The sequence below is a fragment of the Grammomys surdaster genome, unplaced genomic scaffold, assembly GCF_004785775.1.
Source record: "Grammomys surdaster isolate TR1022 unplaced genomic scaffold, NIH_TR_1.0 137, whole genome shotgun sequence".
In the NCBI taxonomy this organism is placed as follows: domain Eukaryota; kingdom Metazoa; phylum Chordata; class Mammalia; order Rodentia; family Muridae; genus Grammomys; species Grammomys surdaster.
In genome coordinates, this window is record NW_021604595.1 from 339309 (window position 1) to 356850 (window position 17542).

General features: G+C 42.1%; 1 pseudogene; it reads left to right on the forward strand.

The window, feature by feature from the left end:
- The window catches only part of LOC114617509, a 43549-nt pseudogene continuing 26007 nt past the window's right edge, over positions 1 to 17542 (forward strand).

A 17542-nucleotide genomic window follows, 5' to 3' on the forward strand; every position in this document is an offset into this window, starting at 1 on the left:
ATGAAGACTTTGGTCCTTTCTGCACTCTGGATGAGCTTTAGCGAACAGAAGGAGCTGGTCACCAAAGAGAAGGTTTCAGAAGGAGTCCCAGAAGGATACTTCTACAACCAGGAGAGAGGCAGCCATGGTAGGCCCAGAGAATAACAGCAAGAAAAAGGCTTGAGCTGAGCCCATGCTCAGGTCAGGAAACTAGGTGGGCACTGTGGGAAGCAAGTCCTCCCTACGCCCATCAAAGAAGTGACAGTCTCGCCCAGAAAGGCATTTGAAGAGAAGAATTAGGAAAGTTCTGCAGTATCTGAGTAACATTTTCTAGGGAATGAAATATTCTTAGCTTAGTGCCAAGTCCCTGCAGCTACTGTGCAGAGCTGGGCCTACATCCAAAGGAATCTCGTCCTATACAAGGGGCAGAAGGATGCTCATGACCTCAATAGAGACAGCGTAGTGCAAATGATGGACTCTGACACATACTGGCCCATCATGTTGAAGATGCCAAGTTGAGGAATCCCCAGCCCTCTGAGGGCAGCTAATCCCATCAACAGTGGGAGTGACTATGGCCTGCAAGAAACCAGAGTGATAAAAAGGCATAAGGTGTGGCCATCATATCAGCCCCAGAGGCCACAGCCATCCAATGAAGAACAAGTTGTTCACAAACAGAGACAGCAGTCAGGCCTTGCTGCCCAGAAAGTCTGTGTCCCCAGGAGACTCTTCCCACATAGTCCACAGGAGACAGGATTCTGGGTACCACATAGTCCACAGGAGACAGGATTCTGGGTACCTTTACCATGTCCATCAGGTAGTCATTCAGTAAGGTGGCACATCTGATCAACCCAATGCTTCTCACACATGTCGGCAGAGGAAAGATTTTTCAATAAAAATAAATCCCCACAAAGGAAAAGCATTCCATCTTATGAGAGCATACCCTCAGTGTACTAACGGTTGCTTCTTCAGGATGGGGACTGCTTCCTGGTTGCGTTTCTCCTTCAGTGTAGTAGTGTCTGTCTGTACTGAGCTGGGCACAAGGCAGGGTCAGCATTTGATCATCCTTGAAGCAGCTTCTAGAAGTAAAGGGAACACAGAGACATGACAATAACACTGACACACACACTCACCCATATTCCCTAGCTGCACTGTGAGACTCTCATCCCAGCACCAGAGAAACAAGGTAGAATGCCTTCACATATGAGGAGATGCACCATCCCTCCAGGGACCCCACCTCAGGGTCTTGCTCTACCTGAGCCTCTGGCTATGTTCTACATTTGTGTTGGTGAAGTTATACGTGTGAAGAGGCATAAGGTGGCCCAGTATCTCACACATCACAGGGAGAGTTCAGGAATGCTGGGGCTGTCATGGTCTCCTGTGTTCTGGACTTCCTTTGGAGAAATAAAATCCCCAGGACAGGCTCCATGGTGGAGCCTGTGGAAGTCGAGCCCAGCAGCCCCTCAGCTCAGCCTGGGTGACAAAGTAGTGTGTCCTCCTCAGTTGTGGTCTGAATAAAAATGGCTCCCATGGGCCCATATAGAGTGGCACTATTAGGAGGGATGGCCTTGTTGGGGTAGGTGTGGACTTGTTAGAAGAAATGTGTCACTGGGGTTGGGCTTCGATGTCTCATATGCTCAAACCAGGCCTAAGGACTCAGTTTTCCTTCCTGCTACCTGCTAATCCAGATGTAGAGCCCTCAGCTACCTCTCCAGCAGCACGTCTGCCTGCATGCTGCCACGTTTCTTGCCATGATGATAACAGACTAAGCCTTTGAGCAGTAAGCCGGCTCCAGTTAAGTGTTTCCCTTCATAAGCGTTGCCATGGTCATGATGTCTCTTCACCGTAATAGAAACCCTAACTAAAACAGTAGTCATTGTTTGCCTGCCCCGACCTGAGGTCCCACACTGAACCTGCATCCCTGCAGTGTGTGGTGACTGCAGGATAGCAATTGAGGGGTGTGACACCCTGGCCAAGGCTCTCTTGCCTTTCCATCTTCTCAGGCCTGTGTGTGCAGTCATGGTTACCATGGGCAAGAAGCTTCTCCCTACTCTAGTGATGAGACCTCTGGCTGCGAGCATCCTCTCTCTGACACCATCCCAGTGACCCCTTGCTCTTGGCCTAAACCACAAGCCTGGAGAAACCACAGCTCCATCACAGTCTTCTGAAAGCAAACAGAGCCTTCAGTCAGAAAGGATGAATTGCTGATTGATGGAAAAGCCAGACCTAAGAATTCTGAATGTGACTCATACCCTGGTGACCTTTATGTACACACTACCACTATACTCAGGGCAGAAGAGGGTACTAATGCTATCAAGAGCATGACCTGGGATCATACAGCAAGCTGTTCTGAGCTTCCAGCACTTGCTTTGCCATAAGACCAGCAGGAGACCAGGCTACTCTTCAGGTCTGGTTCATACCACAGAAGGAGCTTGTTGAAAATGCAGGAATTTCCTGGTCACTGTGAGAGCCAGGAAGGGTCCTGGCTAGGCATCACTCAGCTTCCAGCCAAGTTCAAGGCCACATGCCCAGCCACATGGACATGAGAGGATGTAGCAAAACAGGGGAGATTCCCACTAGAACACCAGTCACCTTTTTCCTAACTTACATGTGTGTGCGTGCATGTCTGTCTGTCGGTCTGTCTGTCTGTGCATCCCACACCTGTAAAACCTTTAGGCTTCTGATCCCTGGAACTGGTTCAGTTATAGATCACTTGGTATGAGTACTGGAAACCAAACCCTGCTCCATTTCCTGCATCGGTGTAGTTCACTCTTCCTCCAGACAGGTCCCTTGGGATAAAGAGGAAGAAAGTTGGAGGCCTGCACATTTTCTGGAGCCCACAGGGGGCAGTATAGGGCCTAAGTTCCCAGGGGTCCCTTCCACTTTCCATGCCCCTTCCAAACATTCCTCCAGCACTCCCTAGCAACCGCCTCCCCTTTCTGATCTCCATAGCCCTGCTCCAGCCCTCCCTTGTCTCCTCTCATGCCAGACACCGCAGGGCTCTCAGGGTGGCCCACAGTTGGCAATATGATCTAGAGCAGACAAGTGGCCCCAGAGGCTGCGGCTTCAATATTGCCACACACATCAGCTTCCTGCTTAAGTCCCAGCAGCCCCCAGCACCTCTGAATTCCCCCTATATGCCATGGGGGACACATGTTCTCTGCTTGGTTCCTGTGTGGGGATTCTTACAGGAAAGCTTCCAGGAGTTACATTAACAAGTTCCAGACCTGTTCTATCCAGCATCACTGCACGCCCGGCAGTTAAACAGCCGAAGAGCCACAAACTTTTCAGATACATCTGATTGGCTGCAGGCAGCACGTCCCAGTGGGCACCATGTGATCCACTGGCAGCCTGTGATTGGCTCCATTTCTGTAATTGGCTGAAACTTCATTGCTGTGATTGGCTGAGACTCAATTGCTTTGGTTCATATAGTAAATGAGGTCACAGGTCTCTCTGTACGGTGGCCACACTGGACAAGCCTCATTGATCATTATACAGATTTTGTCCAAACTTGAGTTCAATAGTCCCATTTTGTTCGTTCTTCATAAGAGCAAAAGACCTCAAGTATGGGCATGGATGGACCATGCCACAGTCTGCCAGGATTGAAATGAATCTTACTGATTCCTTAAAAAGTTCACAGTTCACAATGCCAGAGTAGCCCAGCACTCTCAGTGTTACCTTCTCTGGCTTTCTGAATAACAGGGCGCGATTTGGTGGGAAAGAAGAGTAACTCTTTGTTTAATAACTAAGGAGAGTACTAAGAGATACAAGACAGACGACAATGGAGACATTCATTCTTCCTCAGAACCTTTAGGAGGCACATGGAGCAAAGCTGCACAGCTTGATAGTCAGGCTTCAGAGGCAGCTCAGCACCTTGTGAGCCCCACTGCTCAGAGTCCACACATGGACTCTGGGCTGCAGGGTGACTAAGAGGTGCCCATTCCTGCAGACCACTTGGCAACAGGCATCGTAGTGATCCGAAGACCAATTAATTGCCTGCTTTGATCAATTTGACCATGACGGGTCAACGGTCTTTCTCTTCCCATCTTTGGGATTAACACTACTCTGACTCTCTTTAAAATCAAAGCTTGAAAGAGGAGAATAAAAGAGAAATGTTTGATGTTGTTTTGAGACAAGGACTTGCTATTAGCCCAGACTAGACTGAAACTTGCTGCAATCCTGACTTAGTCTCCCTAGTGCTTGAAAACACAAGCATAAGCCACTACACCCAAGAGAACATAAAGAGAAGGCAGACCTCAACTCAAAATGATGAGCATGTCTTCCTGCTATCAGGGATTTGGGAGACCAGAAGACAGCGGGCTGATATACTCAAAGTGGTGAAATTTGAGAATATTCTTGTCAATCATGTTCACTGTATATATGTGTGTGACCCCAAAAGAGAACTATGCTGTTTGTATTCTATTTATACAGTTTCTGAAAATGTCTACTATGTATGTCTGTATTAGATAGTCAGAGGAAAAAAATCAGTAACTCACTTTAACTCAAATGAGGGTTTAACTCGTGCTTTGTGGAGATATCATTTCTTTGGCGTTCCTCCCAAATGGAAATTTATTATGCCACTCTTCAGACAAACAAAACAAAACAAAAAAACCCTACCTGCTTGGGAACATGATTTCAGAGTTAAGAATTTTCCCAGTGCTGTCTAGCTAGAATTTTACATATATGTATACATATGCATGCACATACACATATACATACATATACCTGTGTGTGTAAATAGCTATGTAAACCACTGTTCCATATTTCATGAGGTTCATAGTAGCTGTATATTTTAAATTTTAGGCAAATGCGAGGCTACATTGCTGTCTGAATAATTTTCTGTAGTGGTTTAAGCAGTAGACCTGTTGCCGTAGGCAATAAACAGACAGTGCGTTATAGACTGCCTACAGAGTCACAGGTTAGACCCAGCCTTTAAAGGTCGATGCTGATGTGTTTTAGCAATGGGGCAAGCAGCTAGGAGAATGGTTCCTGAGATCACCAGGCCAGAAGCTAGCAGTACTACTACCTGTCAGCTGAGATCTGGGAATCTGGAGAACTGGATCCTTCAGGAGTGCAGCTTCAGTTGTACACTGCTAGTCTGCCTTGTACATTGCTAGTCTGCCTCCAGCAGGAGGCATAGTCCCTGGGAAGCAAACCTTTCACAGAGGCACTGCCCTGGCTAGTGATTCCCCACCCCTTCATAGAAGCCCAGAGCACAAGAATCAAGAACTGGGCAATTGGGCGGAGCCTTCTTGTTTGGGGCGGGGCTTCGAGAAGGGGGCAGAACTTGTATGAAGGTGCTTCTGACTGGGGCGGGGTCAGCCTGATCAGTTGGAGCCTCACGTGATAGGGTTCTAGGTTTTCAAGCGGTTGATCTCCTGTGCAGCAGTTGGTTGTTGAGTCCAGTGGTCACAGACGTTGGAGCCGCAGTTTCTTCTCACTTCGTGGCTGCCAATGACAGAGCAGCTCAGCAGCATTCAGGCTCTGCTGCCCCAGGGCCTCATCAGTGTCCATGGCACCCGAATCTGTGTGGGCAGCCCTGGAGAGGTACTGAAGGGCCGAGGCCTGTCAGGGAGGCTGCATCAGGCCAGGCTGATGGAGGAGAAAGAAGATTGAGGTAGAGTGATTTAACTTTTTAAAACTGCAGGATTGCTTGTCATTGTGTTTATACACCCCCCTGAACCCCCTAACAGGATTTCTCTGTATGACCCTGGCTGTCTTGGAACAGCCTATAGACCAGGCTGGTTTTGAACTCGAGAGATCCACCCAGCTACACTAAAGACTTTATTTTTATTAGTTATTTATGTCCCAAATGCTGTGCCCAGGCTGTGTCATCCCTCACAGAGCTCCTCCCCCATCCCCCTCCCTTTTAGCCTCTGAGAGGCAGCATCTCCCTGTGTCCCCCAACCCCAATAGTCTCTGCAGGATTAGTCGCATGCTGTCCCACTGAGACCAGACAAGGCAGCCCTCTGCTACATATGTGCTGGGGGCCTCGGACCAGTTTGGTTGGTGGCTCAGTTTCTGGGAGCTCCCAGAGGTTCAAGTTTGTTGACACTGTTGGTCTTCCTGTGGGGTTGCCTTTAATCCTTCCCCTAACTCTTCCACAGCAGTCTGGGTTACCTAACACAGAATATTTTTTTTAGTTCCATCCATTTGCCTGCAAAATTCATGATGTCCTCGTTTTTAATAGCGGAATAGTAAAAGTATTCCATTGTGTAGATGACCCACATTTTCTGTATCCATTCTTCAGTTGAGGAACATCTGGGTTGCTTCCAGTTTCTGGCTATTATGAATAAAGTTGCTATGAACATAGCGGAGTACCTGTCCTAGGGGTATGGTGGAGCAGCTTTTGTGTATATGTCCAGGAGCGGCATAGCTGGGTCTTCTGGTAGACCTATTTCCAGTTTTCTGAAAATCCACCAGATTGATTTCCAGAGTGATTTTACAAGTTTGCAATCCCACCAGCAATGGAGGAGTGTTCCCCTTTCCCCACATCCTCACCAGCATGTGTTTGAGTTTTTGATCTGAGCCATTCTGATTGGTGTGAGGTGGAATATCGGGGTAATTTTGATTTGCATTTCCCTCATGACTAAGGATCTTGAACATTTATTCAAGTGCTTCTCTGCCATTTGAGAATTCTCTCTTGAGAATTCTCTGTTTAAATATATATCACATTTATTGATTGGGTTATTTGGTTTCTTGGAGTCTAAAATCTTGAGTTCTTTGCATATTTTAGATATTAGCCCTCTGTCGGATGTAGGGTTGGTGAAGATCCTTTTCCAGTCTGTATGCTGCCAGTGTGTCATTTGCCTTACAGAAGCTTTTCAGTTTCATTAGGTCTCATTTATTAATTCTTGACCTGAGTGCCTGAGCCACTGATTTTCTGTTCGGGAAATTTTCTCCCGTACCAATGTGTGTTCAAGGGTATGTCTGGTTTGACGTTGAGGTCTTTGATCAATTTAGACTTGAGATTGTGCAGGATGGCAAATATGGATCTATTTTTATTCTTCTACATGTAGATGTTCAGTTAGTCCAACACCATTTGTTGAAGATGCTCTTCCTATTCTGTTGTATGGTTTGGGCTTCTTTGTCAAAAATCAAGAATCCATAGGTGTATGAGTTTATTTTGGGGTCTTCAATTTGATTCTGTTGATCAACCTGTCTGTTTTTTATGTCAAATTAATGCAGTCTTCATTATTATTACTTAAGTTCAGGGATGGTGATACCTGCAAAAGTTCTTTTACTGTTTAGGATCATTTTTGACTACCCTGGGTTTTTTAGTTTTCCACATGAAGTTGAGAATTGGTCTTATAAGCTCTGGGAAGAATTGTATTGGCATTTGGGTGAGTAGTGCATTGAATCTGTAGATTGCTTTTGGTAAGATGGCCATTTTCACTCTCTTTATCCTACCAATCCATGAACATGGAAGATCTTTCCATATTCTGATATCTTCCTCAATTTTTTTCTTCAGAGACTTGAAGTTCTTGTCTTATAGGCTTTTCAGTTGCTGGTTACAGTTACAGCAACATATTTTATATTATTTGTGGCAATTGTGAAAGGTGCTATTTCCTTAACTTCTGTCTTACCTGTTTAGCATTTGTGTAAAGGAGGGCTACTGGGTTGTTTGCTTGTTTGTTTGTGTTTTAGTTAATTTTGTATTCATCCACTTTGCTGAAAGTGTTTATAAGCTGTAGGTGTTCTCTGGTAGAATTTTTGGAGTCACTTATATAAACTATCATATCACCTGTGAAGAGTGACACTTTGACTTTTTCTTTTCCAGTTTGTATCTTTTTTATCTCCTTTAGTGGTCTTATTATTCTAGCAAGAACTTCAAGTACTATATTAAAAAAAAAAGTGGGAAGAGTGGAAGGCCTTGTCTCTGATTTAAGTACAACTACCTTAAGTTTCTCTCCATTTAACTGGATGTTGGCTATTGGCTTGTTGTACATTGCCTTTATTTTGTTTAGGTATGACCCTGGTATACCTGCTCTCTCAAAGACTTTTATCATAAAGGGGTGATAGATTTTGTCAAATAATTTTTCAGCATCTAGTGAGATGATCATGTGGGTTTTTTCCTTTCAGATTGTTTATATGGTAGATTACATCGATGGATTTTCATATATTTAACCATACCTATATCCTTGAAATGAAGCCTGTATCCTTGAATGATCACGGTGGATGATGTCTTTGATGTGTTCTTTTTTATTCAGTTTGCAAGTATTTTGTTGATTATTTTTGCATCAATGGTCATAAGGGGAATTTGTCTGAAATTCTCTTTCTTTGCTGACTCTTTGTGTGATGTAGGTATCAGGGTGACTGTGGCCTCATCGAATGAGTTTGGCAGTTTTCTTTCTGTTTATATTTTGTGGATATTTTGAGAAGTATTAGCATTAGCTCTTCTTTGAAAGTCTGGTAGAATTCTGTGCTAAAAGCATCTGGGCCAGGGGGTGTTTTTGTTGTGAGCTTTTAATGACTACTATTCCTTTAGGGGTTATGGGGCAATTTAAATCATTTATTTGGTCTTGATTTAAGTTTGGCAAGTGATATCTATCTAGAAAATCATTTATTCATTTATATTTTTCAACTGTTTGGCTTTTTAAGTTAGACCTAATAATTCTTTGGGTTTCTTCAGTATCTGTTGTCATGTTTCCCTTTTCATTTCTGCTTTTTCTTTTAAATTTGGATACTATCTCTCTGTCTTATAGTTAATTTGACTACATATTTGTCTACCATGTTTTTTTTCCTCAAAGAACCAGCTCTTGGTTTCATTGAATCTTTGCATTGTTCTCTTTGTAGCTCATTTATTGATTTCAGTCCTGAGTTTGAATATTTCCTGTCTTCTACTCTTCCTGGGTATGTTTGTGTCTTCTTTTTTCCCTGGAGCTTTCAGGTGTACTTTTAATTTGTTAGTATAAGAAATGTCCAATTTCTTCATGAGGGCATTTATTGCTATGAATTTTCCTCTTAGCACTGCTTCCATAGCGTCTCATAAGTTTGGGTATGTTGTATCTTCATTTTATTTAAATTCTAGAATGTCTTCAATTTCTTTATTTCTTCCCTGTCCTAGTAATCATTGAGTAGGAAATTGTTCAGTGTCCATGAATATGTAGGCTTTCTGTGGTTTCTGTTGTTGAAGTTCAGCTTTAATCCATAGTGATCTGAGAAGATGGGTGGGGTTATTTCAATCTTATCATATGTTGAGATTTTCTTTTTGGCCAATTGTATGGTCAGTTTTGGAGAAGGTTCTGTGAGGTGCTGAAAAGAAGGTATATTCTTTTGTGGTTGGGTAAAATGTTCTATAGATATCTGTTAAGCCCATTTGAATCATAACCTCTGTTAGTTTTGTTATTTCTCTGTTTAGTTTCTGTCTCCATGATCTGTCCATTGGTGAGAATGGGGTGTTGAGGTCTCCTATTATTAATGTATGGGGTTCCATGAGTGATTTAAGCTTTAGTAATGTTTCTTTTATGAATGTAGGTATCTTTGCATTTGGAGCATAGATGTTCAGAATTGAGATGTCTTCTTGGTGGATTTTTATCCTTTGATAGGTATGAAGTGTCCTCCTCTGTCTCTTTTGATTACTTTTGGTTGAAAATCTATTTTATTAGGTATTATAGTGGTTACTCCAGCTTGTTTCTTTTTTTTTCCAGCTTGTTTCTTGGGTTCATGTGCTTGTAAAACCTTTTTCCAGACCTTTATACTGAGTTAATAACTATTTTTGTTGCTGAGATGTGTTTCTTCAACACAGCAGAATGATAGATTCTGTTTATGCGTTCTCTTAGTCTGTGTCCTTTTACTGGGGAATTGAGTCTATTGATGAAGAGAGATATTAATGACCAATAGTCATTAATTTTGTTATTTTGATGTTGGTAGTGGTTGTGTATTGTGCATTTCTCTCTTCTATTGGTTTTAATGATGTGAAATTATTTATTTCTTGTGTTTTCTTGAGCATGAGGTAAGCTCATGGGTTGGAGTTTTCCTTCTAGTATCCTTTATAGGGCTGGGTTAGTGGAAAGGTATTGTTTGAATTTGCTTTTGTCATGTTTCTCCATCTATGATAATTGAAATTTTTGCTGGGTATAATATTCTGGGATGATATCTGTGGTGTCTTAGTGTCTGCAAGTCCTCTGCCCAGGTCATTCTAGGTTTTAGAATCTCAAATGAGAATTTGGATGTAGTTATGATAGATCTGCCTTTATATGTTAGTTGGCCTTTTCCCTTGTTACGTTTAAAATTCTTTTTCTGCATATTTAGTGTTTTGATTCGTACATGATGGCAAGATTTTCTTTTCTAGTCCAACCTATTCAGTGTTGTGTAAGCTTCTTGTACATTTATAGGCATCTCATTCTTTAGGTTGGAGAAATTTTCTTCTATAATTTTGTTGAAGATGTTTTCTGGGCCTTCAAGCTGGGTATCTTCTTCTATTCCTAATATTTTTAGGTTTGGTCTTTTCAAATGTCCCAGATATCCTGGATGTTTAGTGTCATAGCCTTTTTAAATTTTGCATTTTCTTTCACTAGTATATTGATTTCTTCATTGTATCTTCTATTGCTGAGATTCTCTTCCATCTCCGCTATTTTGTTGGTGATCTGTAGTTTCTGTTCTTTTTCCTAGGTTTTCCATCTCCAGAATTGCCTTAGTTTGTATTTTCTTTATTGTTTCCATTTCTCTTTTCAAGTCTTGGGCAGTTTTATTCATATACTTTACCTGTTTGACTGTATTTTCTTGTATTTCTTTATATTTATTTGCTATTTGCTTCCTTTTTTAATGCCTCTACCTCTTTGAATGTATTTTCCTGTATTTCCTTAAGAGAAGTATTCATGCCAGGCAATGGTGGTGCACGCCTTTAATCCCAGCACTTGGGAGGTAGAGGCAGGCAGATTTCTGAGTTTGAGGCCAGCCTGGTCTACAAAGTGAGTTCCAGGACAGCGAGGACTACACAGAGAAACCCTGTTTCGAAAAACCAAAAAAAGGGAGAGAGAGGGGGAGAGAGAGAGAGAGAGAGAGAGAGAGAGAGAGAGAGAGAGAGAGAGAGAGAATTTTTCATTTCTATTTTAAAGGCCTCTACATCCTTATAAGTTTGGATTTAATATCCTCTTCTTGTGCTTCAGTTTCATTAGGATATCCAGGGTTTGTTATAGCAGGATAGCTGGACTCTGGTGGTGCCAAATTGCCCTGGTTCTTGTTGATTGTATTCTTAGGCTCTCCTTTAGGTATCTGGTTTTCCCTGGTTTTGGCTGGATGATCCTTATGTCAGCAAGATTTCTCAGGAAGGTGGGGTGAGCCTTGAGCCAGATGACAGAGATTAGGATACCCTACTCTTTTGGCTGTGGCTCAAACAGATGCCATTCTGCAGGCTATATCCAGGACAGACCCTACTCTGCAAATTGTGTCCCAGTCAGACCCATCTGTGGAGGTGGGCAGATCCACCTAGGATGAGTGGTCATAGAGTTCCAAGCTTGTTAGTTTGGGGCACCCAAAGGTTTCCACAGGGGTGAGAATGACATTCTTATAGTCCTGCAAAGCACCTCCAGACTGGGGAGCAAGGCCAAAGCTAGACCCACTAAATTTTTTTAAAGAAGTTTTCTGTTAGATGAGATTATTTGCTAGGTCAGTTGTTTTCAACCTGTGGTCACATCATTAAAAAAAAATACATATTTATGATGGTCTTTGGAGCCAACACACCACTCAGTATCAAAATTACTGTTATGAAGCAACAATGAAAATAATTTTATTTTTGGTGGCCACCACATGAGGAAGCATTTGAAGGTTAAGAATCACTGCTCTAGATGGACTCATGGTATAAGCAAAACAAATAATATGTGAGAATTATTAAAATACTGGGAATTAGTGGGGGAATGTGCATATTATTAAAATACTGGTAATTAGTGGAAAATATGTGTTCATGTGGGCTTAGTATATGTACAGAACGCAGAATCATATAGTAGTTATTTCCAACAGTGGAATCCTTGTTTCAATTAGAATAAGTACACAATATTTACTTGTGAGAGTTTTCTTAATGGTTCTTGTGTTGTTGTGTAGGTAAGTCAAGTGGCTCCTCTACCTTAGGATATGCAGTGTCATCAAGGGCTCCAGTAGGACAATATTCTCTTCCCCTTTTACCCCTTGCTTCCACATCCTCTTCCCATGACACCAAGGCCCTACAAGGGTTGCTGGGTGGCTTGGGCCCTGGCAAAGGCAGGAGAGGGCCAGGTATGCCTGGCTATTTGCACACTGCCCTACAAACCTACAGTAACAGGTATATAATTTCTTTTTATATTGGGAATTGATGTACTTTATTGGTTGCTTTAAAAATTCTTATTTTAAAAAGTATTTATCTTGCTGGGTCTGGGTTGAGCTGGACCTTGCTATGGAACTCAGGCTAATATTGAACTCTTGATGCTCCTGCCTCTGCTTTGGGAGTCCTGCCATGGTAGGCTTGCCCCAACCACACATGGACAAGGATCTAATACTTCATTGAGTTGTGTTCTTGACAGATATGAGTGTGATGTTTCTAATCTTTACCTCATCTGTGTATTTCTGTAATGCTGCTTTCAAAGAATGGGTAAGGAAGATACCATCAGCTTTTATACACTGAAGTAAGTGTAGTAATTGTAAGGCAGAAGGCTGTCCTAGATTCAATTTCTGACACTGCCAAAATGAAAAAGGAGGAAATTGGTACAGTTTCTTCTAAATTTTGAGGAACTTACCATTGATTTTATACAGTACATGCCAGGCAGGCTAGTACACACCTGTAATCCCCACACTAAGAAGGCAAAGGCAGGACAAATTCTGTTTAGGCCAGCCTGTTCTACATAGAAAGTCCAGGCCAGCTAAGGCTATATAGTGAGGCCTTGTCGCAAAAAAATAATTAAGGTGTGGCCAGTAAGCTGTTTCTGTAAGCAAAGTTACTTGTCACCCAGTCTGATGATCTGAATTCAATCTCTAGGACCCATGTGGTAGAATGACAGAAATGACCCTCATGAGTTGTCTTCTGACCTTCATAGACACAGTAATAGACACACATGTGTACACAAACATGAAAGAAATTTTAATTAGAAAATAAAGATGGCTGGCAGCTGAAGAATGACATCCAGCATTGACCTCTTACTTCCATATGTATAAGCATGCAGACAAACCACAGGCACACACACACACACACACACATATGCACATACACATGATATACAGAGTAAATTTCATAAATATGTGATCTCCAAATGAGAAGGGAATGAACAGAGGAAGAGGAAGAAAAGGAGAGAGAAGGAAGAACATCATAAGGAAGGGAGAGGGATGGAGGAAGAAAGAATTATGTGCATAGAGCTAACAGTCTTTAGGATGTGACTCTGTTTGTAGAAAGCAGGAAGCCTATCAAACAGAACAGAACACACTAAGACCTAATAGTCTAAGCTTATAGCTCTTTCTAGCAAAATTATACATTGTATAAGCTGGTGTTCTGTAGTTGTAGCTGGTGTACACCTTTCAGATTTGGCCTCAGCATTTAAAAAGCTAGGCCTGCTTCGGTGGTGGTGGTGGTGGTGGTGGTGGTGGTGGTGGTGGTGGTGGTGGTCATGATGGTGGTGGTGGTGGTAGTGTTGGTGGTGGCGGTGGCAGTGGTGGTTTGGTTTGGTTTTTAACTGTGAATAGATACTGTAGGTAGTTAATGATCAAAGCCAAGGTCTTATCTTCTATCTCAGCACTCTCTCTCTCTCTCTCTCTCTCTCTCTCTCTCTCTCTCTCTCTCTCTGTGTGTGTGTGTGTGTGTGTGTGTGTGTGCATAAGAGAATCATTAGTATGAAATAATTGTCTATATTTTATATGCCTTACTATAATGTCTTAGGATGGCAGTCCCTGTTTTTGTCCTGTTGCAGCCAATTGATGATGCAGTCCTTAGGCCATTGGGTTTTGAGTGTCCTCTGACTCCTTGAACCTTTTATGACCAGTTGTCCATGTGTATGAGGATATACCAGACTGCACAGCCTGGATGTGGCTTGTTGATCCTCCTCCTTGTAGACTGGACTCTGGTTAGAATTCATTGAGTCAGTTCTTATGCCCTTCTTGAACAAGAGAACAGATAATTTCACAGAATTCCAAAACAAGATAACTCACAGTCCTCTGGAACCTCACTGACCTTGGAGAGCAAAGGGGAAATATTTTCTCCTTTTTAGGACTCTCTACCTGTATTAGAATAGCATTCAAGAAAGTTGCTAAACATCCAGAATATCACTTACATAGTGTGGTAATTTTACCTACTATTTTAAATTTTAATAGTTAGATACTTTTAAATAAACTTTGTTGTAATTTATATTTTAGCCAGTTTTGTAACTTGCAAAAGCTTTCTAGTTTCTTTTCCTTTTTTATTAAAACAATTTAGACCTTCATAACTTGCAGAAGCTTAATCTTTTTACTAAATCTTTCTATATTTAAACAATTTCTATTTTTCATCATTATAAATTTGTTTCTTAATACCATGCTACATGATAGAGCATTAACAAATAAATTTAAAGTCAATTTGGTACTTAATACAGGATGTAAAGAAACAATTATGATAATATATGAACAGATAGCTTATTTATATATTTAGTCACATATAAGGAATTTTTTTCTTTTTTTTAGGAATTATTACTTGTTGAAGTTTTATTTTTATCATTTTTATTGTGAAAGAGAAACTTAACCTAGAGATCCTTAGTAAACAGTGTTAGATTTGGGCAGAAACAAAAACAAGCATGTGTGGAACAAAGGGGTTTGAGGGGGAAAGAATGTTTATGTCAGAGGGCAATGTGCCTAGAGATAGCAGGCAGAAGAACCTGGCACTAAGATGCAGCAGAGCACATCTCCTCTGAGCCGCTTTACTTCTCACAGTTGCAGACAAGGAGCTTCCCAGGGATGTTTACAGCTGCTGTGATAGATAGGTTGTGTCTGGCAGATTAGCATCCAAGAGTATTTAGGGAACTAAAAGTTCAAAATTCTGGCCAATGACTGTTATCCATTGTATAGTGAGGCCAAATTGAGAAGCAAAGTAGAGTTGCTGGTCTCAGTTCTTCTACTTGGAGTATCTTTTGATAAAGATAATTTAGAACCCATGTTGGGACTAAGGTAAAATATGGAAGTCAAATCCTGCCACAGAGACATCCCTTGAGATTAGGGGTTGATCAAACATGTCTGGAAGGTAAAAGAGGGTGCTCCTGGAATTGAACCTGACAGGAGACAAGAGATTGTGGGGCCTATGGAAAAATTCCAGAACTTTCAAACTGAATGAATCTCAAGATAAGGTGGAGGAGGCACCTGGAGTTTTAGAGATCTAACAAGGTACCTCTGAGTTAGGTTTCATGAGTTACTGAGTCCAACTCTTTGACTGTATTGGATATGTGGTCTGGTCAAATAAAGAATATCCTCTTATCGAGAGGTCAGACAGATGTGATGGGGAGGGAAAGGGAGAGAAGCAGGAGTAAAGACAATGAGAGAAAAGTAGGAAAGCAGTCTTGTTAGAGAAGTTTTAAAAGTGAGAATCCTTTCTGTATCCTGGCTAGCTCCCAAATAAATGAGACAAACTATAAGATTTCTTTCAAGCTTTACAGGAATAGCTGAGCAGTTATTAATCTATTCTAATCCTCTAAACTCATCTGGCTACCTCCAAGCAGAAATCCCCAATATACTTGCATTTTAGTGTTCTTTCTCTCTCTGCTCCTGGTATGTTCCCACAGTGTCTCTCCAACCCTTTCCTCATGGCAAATTCCCTCTTCCTCTCTCTCTCTCCTTCTCCCCCTCTGGTGGAATATGAAGTCCAACTCTATTCTCTCTTCTACTCAATCATTGGCTGATCAGCTTTTATTGAGAAGTCAGAATGTTTACATAACTTTGAGATGGGAGATTCTTGGAATAAGCATTACAATGCCATATAGGGATTGCAACAGATATGGGGGCTGAGAAATCAGCATTTGAATAATAAAAGGAAATCTTTACATAGTACACAATAACATTGTGCCTGAATCTTCTAGCTATCTCTAGCTATCTCCCAAGAGTATTTGCTGGGCTTACACAGAGCTCCAATAAAACACAAAGAGCCAGAGACATTCTCTAGGACATTTGAACTACCCACAGAGACACAAAGTGGCCACAAAGATGAGAAAAATCAAGTAGGCTGGTGACTGTTTAGCCTTTCTATTGAGATCACCAGATGGAAGGGACACTAGAATAGATAAGGGCAGTAAAAAAAAAAATTAAGAAGGAGGGCTTAGAGCCACCCGTGGACAGTGGCTCCCAGACTTTGGCATCAACATGTTTAGAATGCAGGGTTTAGAAACAAAAGTTGGGACTGTGTTAAGAGTCTGACCTCTGGGCTGGAGAGATGGCTCAGTGGTTAAGAGCACTGACTGCACTTCCAGAGGTCCTGAGTTCAAATCCCAGCAACCACATGGTGGCTCACAACCATCTGTAATGAGATCTGATGCCCTATTGTGAGGTGTCTGAAGACAGCTACAGTGTATTCATATATAATAAATAAATAAATCTTTAAAAAAAAAAAAAGAGTCTGACCTCAAGAGATGAAGCTGTTATTTTTAGGGCACACAGCAAGGAGAGAATCTCTCCTGAGGGAATAGGGGTCTGTCAAAAGGAAGGAGCTGGTCAGAACTCTTATTCAAGCAGAGACAGGAACTAGGGAATAAGAAAGTTGATACGGGGTGGAGGGTACATGTAGGCAAATAAGGTCTTAAGAAACACTGTTTTTATAAACTGTTTTGCTTAGGCAACATGGGATATTTTGAGAAACTGTCTCAACAAACAGTCCTTTCTTAGATATGGATGTGTCTTAGCAGTAAGAGGTGAGTAATGACAGCAAGACAGTCTAGTCTCATCTCAGGGGACTTCTAGTTTTCTTCATTCAGGCATTTTATCACTTACAGACTGTTCCTGCCATGGAGAGCACCAGGTCCTTCAGAGAAGGTGAGCCTTCAACTTGAAATCCAAGTGCAGGGCAGCAGCAAATAAGGGAAGATCCTGACATGCCTCTAAGAGCCCAGAACACCCAGGATCCAGGTAGGAGCTTGAGGCCTGTGAAACAGAGCAAAGGAATTATGGAGAAGGCTCCAGTTCCCCCTGCCCCCACCCTGCTTCGGTTTGGGTGCTTATGCTCCTGAAATAGAAGACTGCAATGGGACATTATAGAAGATCAGGCATCCAGAATGAGAGCTAGCAAGGAAAACAGAATGCACTCTTTAAAAAAGTAGTGGGCCTAGCAGGATGGGCTCTCATGACTCTTGTCCCTGCCATCCCTGCCCTATCCCTCCCTTATCATGGGCACACCTAGGACAGGAACCTGCTTCTTCTGAAAAGCTCACTTACCATGGACTCAATCTAGGCAGATAGATAACAAGATGCAAAATAAGTGTGGGAGTAGAAGCACGCCCAAAGCTGAATAGTTTACTAGTGGTGGCCACATGCTTCACATGCTCCCCTGCCCAGGAAGCCCATGGAGAGAACTGAGCTGCCAGGCTCATCAGCTAATGGGACCCACTCTCCTATAGGCCCTGCTTCATGAACTACTACCAACTTTGCATCTTGAGTT